Here is a 7,390-nt window from a genome sequence, read left to right as displayed (position 1 = left end):
GTGGAATTCCCAGATCAAAGGAAGAGTTCTGAAGCATTTTTAAACGTCAGCGGAATTACGAGAACAATGGAGGAGTTCCGAAGCATTTTTAAACATCAGCAGAATTTCTAGAACAATGGAAGAATTCCGAAGCATTTTTAAACGTCAGCAGAATTCCGAGAAAAATGGAAGAGTTCCGAAGCATTTTTAAACGTCAGCAGAATTCCGAGAAAAATGGAAGAGTTCCGAAACATTTTTAAACGTCAGCAGAATTCCTTGAACAAAGAAAAAGTACCAAATCATTTTTAAACTTCAGCAGAATTCCGAGAACACTGGAAGAATTCTGAAGCATTTTTAAACGTCAGCAGAATTCCGAGAACAATAGAAGAGTTACGAAACATTTTTAAACTACAGCAGAATTCTGAGAACAATGGAAGAGTTCCGAACCATTTTTAAACATCAGCAGAATTCCGAGAACAATGGAAGAGTTCAAAAGCATTTATAAATGTCAGCAGAATTGCGAGAACAATGGAATAGTTCCGAAGCATTTTTAAATATCAGTGGAATTACGAGAACAATGGAAGAGTTTCAAAGCATATCTAAACGTCAGCAGAATTCCGAAAACAATGGAAAAGTTCAAAAGCATTTTTAAATGTCAGCGGAATTCCGAGAACAATGGAAGAGTTCCAAAGCATTTTTAAACTTCAGCAGAATTCTGAGAGCAATGTAAAAGTTCAAAAGCATTTTTAAACTTCAGCAGAATTCCGAGAACAATGGAAGCGTTCCGAAGCATTTTTAAACTTCAGCAGAATTCCGAGAACAATGGAAGAATTCTGAAGGATTTTTAAACATCAGCAGAATTCCCAGAACAATGGAAGAGTTCCGAAGCATTTTTAAACTACAGCAGAATTCTGAGAAAAATGGAAGAGTTCCAAACCATTTTTAAACATCAGCAGAATTCCGAGAACAATGGAAGAGTTCCAAAGCATTTATAAACGTCAGCATAATTATAAGAACAATGGAATAGTTTCGAAGCATTTTTAAACGTCATCGGCATTCCGAGAACAATGGAAGAGTTCCGAACCATTGTTAAATGTCAGCAGAATTCCAAGAACAATGGAAGAGTTCCGAAGCATTTTTAAACTACAGCAGAATTCCGAGAACAATGGAAAAGTTCCGAAGCATTTTTAAATGTCAGCGGAATTCCGAGAACAATGGAAGAGTACCGAATAATTTTTAAACTTCATCGGAATTCCGAGATTAATGGAAGAGTTCCGAAGCATTTTTAAACTTCAGCAGAATTCCGAGAACAATGGAAGAGTTCCAAAGCATTTTTAAACTAAAGCAGAATTCTGAGAACAATTGAAGAGTTCCAAACCATTTTTAAACGCCAGTAGAATTCCGAGAACAAGTGAAGAGTTCCGAACCACTTTTAAACGTCAGCAGAATTCCAAGAACAATGGGAGTGTTCCGAAGCATTTTTAAATGGCAGAGGAATTCCGAGAACAATGGAAGAGTTCCAAAGCATTTTTGAATGTCAGCAGAATTTCGAGAACAATGGAAGAGTGGCGAAGCGTTTTTACTTGTTAGCGGAATTCCGAGAACAATGCTAGAGTTCCGAAGCATTTTTACACATCAGCGGAATTCCGAGAAAAATGGAAGAGTTCCGAAGCATTTTTAAACATCAGCAGAATTTCGAGAACAATGGAAGAGTTCAGAAGCATTTTTAAACGTCAGCAGAATTCCGAGAAAAATGGAAGAGTTCCGAAGCATTTTTAAACGTCAGCGGAATTCCGAGAATAATGGAAGAGTTCTGAAGGATTTCAAAACTTAAGTGGAATTCCGAGAACAATGGAAGAGTTCCAAAGCATTTTTAAACTTCAGCGGAATTCCGAGAACAATGGAAGAGCTCCGAAGCATTTTTAAACGTCAGAGGAATTCCGAGCACAATGGAGGAGTTCCGAAGCATTTCTAAACATCAGCAGAATTCCGAGAAAAATGGAAGAGTTCCGAAGCATTTTTAAATGTCAGCAGAATTCCTTGAACAAAGAAAAAGTACCGAATCATTTTTAAACTTCAGCAGAATTCCGAGAACACTGGAAGAATTCTGAAGCATTTTTAAATATCAGCAGAATTCCGAGAACAATGGAAGAGTTACGAAGCATTTATAAACGTCAGAAGAATTGCGAGAACAATGGAATAGTTCCGAAGCATTTTTAAATATCAGTGGAATTCCGAGAACAATGGAAGAGTTCTGAAGCATTTTTAAACTTCAGCGGAATTCCGAGAACAATTGAAAAGTTCGGTAGCATTTTTAAACATCAGCTGAATTCCGAGAACAATGGAAGATTTCCGAAGCATTTTTAAACTTCAGCAGAATTCCGAGAAAAATGGAAGAGTTCCAAAGCATTTTTAAACTTCAGCAGAATTCTGAGAGCAATGGAAAAGTTCAAAAGCATTTTTAAACTTCAGCAGAATTCCTTGAACAATGGAAGCGTTCCAAAGCATTTTTAAACTTCAGCAGAATTCCGAGAACAATGGAAGAGTTCCAAAGCATTTTAAACTACAGCAGAATCCAGAGAACAATTGAAGAGTTCCGAACCATTTTTAAACTTCAGCAGAATTCCGAGAACAATGGAAGAGTTCGGAATCATTTTTAAATGTCAGCAGAATTCCGAGAACAAGTGAAGAGTTCCGAACCACTTTTAAACGTCAGCAGAATTCCGAGAACAATGGGAGTGTTCCGAAGCATTTTTGAATGTCAGCGTAATTTCGAGAACAATGGAAGAGTGCCGAAGCATTTTTAAATGTCAGCAGAATTCCGAGAACAATGGAAGAGTACCGAAGAATTTTTAAACTTCAGCGGAATTCCGAGAACAATGGAAGAGTTCCAAACCATTTTTAATCTTCAGCAGAACTCCGAGAGCAATGAAAAAGTTCAAAAGCATTTTTAAACTTCAGCGGAATTCCGAGAACAATGGAAGAGTTCCAAAGCATTTTTAAAACTACAGCAGAATTCTGAGAACAATTGAAGAGTTCCAAACGATTTTTAAACATCAGCAGAATTACGAGAACAATGGAAGAGTTCAGAATCATTTTTAAACGTCAGCAGAATTCCGAGAAAAATGGAAGAGTTCCGAAGCATTTTTAAACGTCAGCGGAATTCCGAGAATAATGGAAGAGTTCTGAAGGATTTCAAAACTTCAGCGGAATTTCGAGAACAATGGAAGAGTACCGAAGCATTTTGAAACGTCAGCGGAACTCTGAGAATAATGGAAGAGTTCTGAAGGATTTTAAAACTTCAGCGAAATTCCGAGAACAATTGATTTCCGAAGCATTTTTAAACTTCAGCGAAATACCGAGAACAATGGAAGAGTTCCGAAGCATTTTTAAACGTCAGCAGAATTCCGAGAACAATGAAGAGTTTGGAACCATTTTTAAATGCCAGCAGAATTCCGAGAACAAGTGAAAAGTTCCGAACCACTTTTAAACGTCAGCAGAATTCCGAGAACAATGGAAGAGTTCCAAAGCATTTTTGAATGTCAGCGGAATTTCGAGAACAATGGAAGAGTGCCGAAGCATTTTTACTTGTCAGCGGAATTCCAAGAACAATGGTAGAGTTCCAAAGCATTTTTACACATCAGCGGAATTCCGAGAACAATGGAAGAGTTCCGAAGCATTTTTAAACTTCAGCGGAATTCTGAGAACAATGTAAGAGTTCAGAAGCATTTTTAAACTTCAGCGGAATTCTGAAAACAATGGAAGAGTTCCAAAGCATTTTTAAACTTCAGTGGAATTCCGAGAACAATGGAAGAGTTCCGCAGCATTTTTAAACGTCAGCGGAATTCCGAGAAAAATGGAAGAGTTCCGAAGAATTTGTAAACGTCAGCGGAATTCCGAGAATAATGGAAGAGTTCTGAATTATTTCAAAACTTCAGTGGAATTCCGAGAACAATTGATGAGTTCCAAAGCATTTTTAAACTTCAGTGGAATACTGAGAATAATGGAAGAGTTCCGAAGCATTTTTAAACGTCAGCAGAATTCCTTGAACAAAGAAAAAGTACCGAATCATTTTTAAACTTCAGCAGAATTCCGAGAACACTGGAAGAATTCTGAAGCATTTTTAAACATCAGCAGAATTCCGAGAACAATGGAAGAGTTCCGAACCATTTTTAAACATCAGCAGAATTACGAGAACAATGGAAGAGTTCCAAAGCATTTATAAACGTCAACAGAATTGCGAGAACAATGGAATAGTTCCGAAGCATTTTTAAATATCAGTGGAATTCCGAGAACAATGGAAGAGTTTCAAAGCATATCTAAACGTCAGCAGAATTCCGAGAACAATGGAAAAGTTCCGACGCATCTTTATATGTCAGCGGAATTCCGAGAACAATGGAAGAGTTCCGAAGCATTTTTAAACTTCAGCGGAATTCCGAGAACAATGGAATAGTTCCGAAGCATTTTTAAACTTCAGCAGAATTCTGAGAGCAATGGAAAAGTTCAAAAGCATTTTTAAACTTCAGCAGAATTTCGACAACAATGGAAGAATTCTGAAGCATTTTTAAACATCAGCAGAATTGCGAGAACAATGGAAGAGTTCCGAAGCATTTTTAAACTACAGCAGAATTCTGAGAAAAATGGAAGAGTTCCAAACCATTTTTAAATGTCAGCGGAATTCCGAGAATAATGGAACAGTTCCGAAGAATTTTAAAACTTCAGTGGAATTTCGAGAACAATGGAAGAGTTCCGAAGCATTTTTAAACTTCAGCGGAATTCCGAGAACAATTGTAGTGTTCCGAAGCATTTTTAAACGTCAGCGGAATTCCGAGAACAATGGAAGAGTTTCGAAGCAATTTTAAACTTCAGCGGAATTTCGAGAACAATGGAAGAGTTCCGAAGCATTTTTAAACGTCAGCGAAACTCTGAGAATAATGGAAGAGTTCTGAAGGATTTTAAAACTTCAGCGAAATTCCGAGAACAATTGATGATTTCCGAAGCATTTTTAAACTTCAGCGGAATACCGAGAACAATGGAAGAGTTCCGAAGCATTTTTAAACGTCAGCATAATTCCTTGAACAATGAAAAACTTCCGAAGCATTTTTAAACGTCAGCAGAATTCCGAGAACAATGGAAGAGTTCGGAACCATGTTTAAACACCAGCAGATTTCCGAGAACAAGTGAAGAGTTCCGAACCACTTTTAAACGTCAGCAGAATTCCGAGAACAATGGGAGTGTTCCGAAGCATTTTTAAACGTCAGAGGAATTCCGAGAACAACGGAAGAGTTCCAAAGCATTTTTGAATGTCAGAGGAATTTCGAGAACAATGGAAGAGTGCCGAAGCATTTTTAAATGTCAGCAGAATTCCGAGAACAATGGAAGAGTTCCTAAGCATTTTTAAACTTCAGCAGAATTCCGAGAACAATGGAAAAGTTCCGAAGCATTTTTAAATGTCAGCGGAATTCCGAGAACAATGGAAGAGTACCGAAGAATTTTTAAACTTCAGCGGAATTCCGAGAACAATTGAAGAGTTCCGAAGCATTTTTAAACGTCAGCGGAACTCTGAGAATAATGGAAGAGTTCTGAAGGATTTTAAAACTTCAGCGAAATTCCGAGAACAATTGATGATTTCCGAAGCATTTTTAAACTTCAGCGGAATACCGAGTACAATGGAAGAGTTCCGAAGCATTTTTAAACGTCAGCAGAATTCCTTGAACAATGAAAAAGTTCCGAAGCATTTTCAAACGTCAGCAGAATTCTGAGCACAATGGAAGAGTTCGGAACGATTTTTAAACGCCAGCAGAATTCCGAGAACAAGTGAAGAGTTCCGAACCACTTTTAAATGTCAGCGGAATTCCGAGAAAAATGGAAGAGTTCCGAAGAATTTGTAAACGTCAGCGGAATTCCGAGAATAATGGAAGAGTTCTGAATTATTTCAAAACTTCAGTGGAATTCCGAGAACAGCTGATGAGTTCCGAAGGATTTTTAAACTTCAGTGGAATACTGAGAATAATGGAAGAGTTCCGAAGCATTTTTAAACGTCAGCAGAATTCCTTGAACAAAGAAAAAGTACTGAATCATTTTTAAACTTCAGCAGAATTCCGAGAACACTGGAAGAATTCTGAAGCATTTTTAAACATCAGCAGAATTACGAGAACAATGGAAGAGTTCCGAAGCATTTTTAAACTTCAGCAGAATTCTGAGAGGAATGGAAAAGTTCAAAAGCATTTTTAAACTTCAGCAGAATTCCTTGAACAATGGAAGCGTTCCAAAGCATTTTTAAACTTCAGCAGAATTCCAAGAACACTGGAAGAATTCTGAAGCATTTTTAAACATCAGCAGAATTCCGAGAACAATGGAAGAGTTCCGAAGCATTTTTAAACTTCAGCAGAATTCTGAGAACAATGGAAGAGTTCTGAACCATTTTTAAACATCAGCAGAATTCCGAGAACAATGGAAGAGTTCCAAAGCATTTATAAACGTCAACAGAATTGCGAGATCAATGGAATAGTTCCGAAGCATTTTTAAATATCAGTGGAATTCCGAGAACAATGGAAGAGTTTCAAAGCATATCTAAACGTCAGCAGAATTCCGAGAACAATGGAAAAGTTCCGAAGAATTTTTAAATGTCAGAGGAATTCCGAGAACAATGGAAGAGTTCCGAAGCATTTTTAAACTTCAGCGGAATTCCGAGAACAATGGAATAGTTCCGAAGCATTTTTAAACTTCAGCAGAATTCTGAGAGCAATGGAAAAGTTCAAAAGCATTTTTAAACTTCAGCAGAATTCCTTGAACAATGGTAGCGTTCCAAAGCATTTTAAAACTTCAGCAGAATACCGAGAACAATGGAAGAATTCTGAAGCATTTTTAAACATCAGCAGAATTCCGAGAACAATGGAAGAGTTCTGAAGCATTTTTAAACTACAGCAGAATTCTGAGAAAAATGGAAGAGTTCCAAACCATTTTTAAATGTCAGCGGAATTCCGAGAATAATGGAACAGTTCCGAAGAATTTTAAAACTTCAGCGGAATTCCGAGAACAATTGTAGTGTTCCGAAGCAATTTTAAACTTCAGCGGAATTTCGAGAACAATGGAAGAGTTCCGAAGTATTTTTAAACGTCAGCGAAACGCTGAGAATAATAGAAGAGTTCTGAAGGATTTTAAAACTTCAGCGAAATTCCGAGAACAATTGATGATTTCCGAAGCATTTTTAAACTTCAGCGGAATACCGAGAACAATGGAAGAGTTCCGAAGCATTTTTAAACGTCAGCAGAATTCCTTGAACAATGAAAAAGTTCCGAAGCATTTTTAAACGTCAGCAGAATTCCGAGAACAATGGAAGAGTTCGGAATCATGTTTAAATGCCAGCAGATTTCCGAGAACAAGTGAAGAGTTCCGAACCACTTTTAAA

Source organism: Phyllobates terribilis, unplaced genomic scaffold (genome assembly GCF_046119375.1).
Source record: "Phyllobates terribilis strain yellow unplaced genomic scaffold, ASM4611937v1 Scaffold_20__1_contigs__length_20440879, whole genome shotgun sequence".
Classification (NCBI taxonomy): domain Eukaryota; kingdom Metazoa; phylum Chordata; class Amphibia; order Anura; family Dendrobatidae; genus Phyllobates; species Phyllobates terribilis.
The sequence above is the reverse complement of the archived record's forward strand: the minus strand, read 5'-3'. Positions refer to the sequence as shown.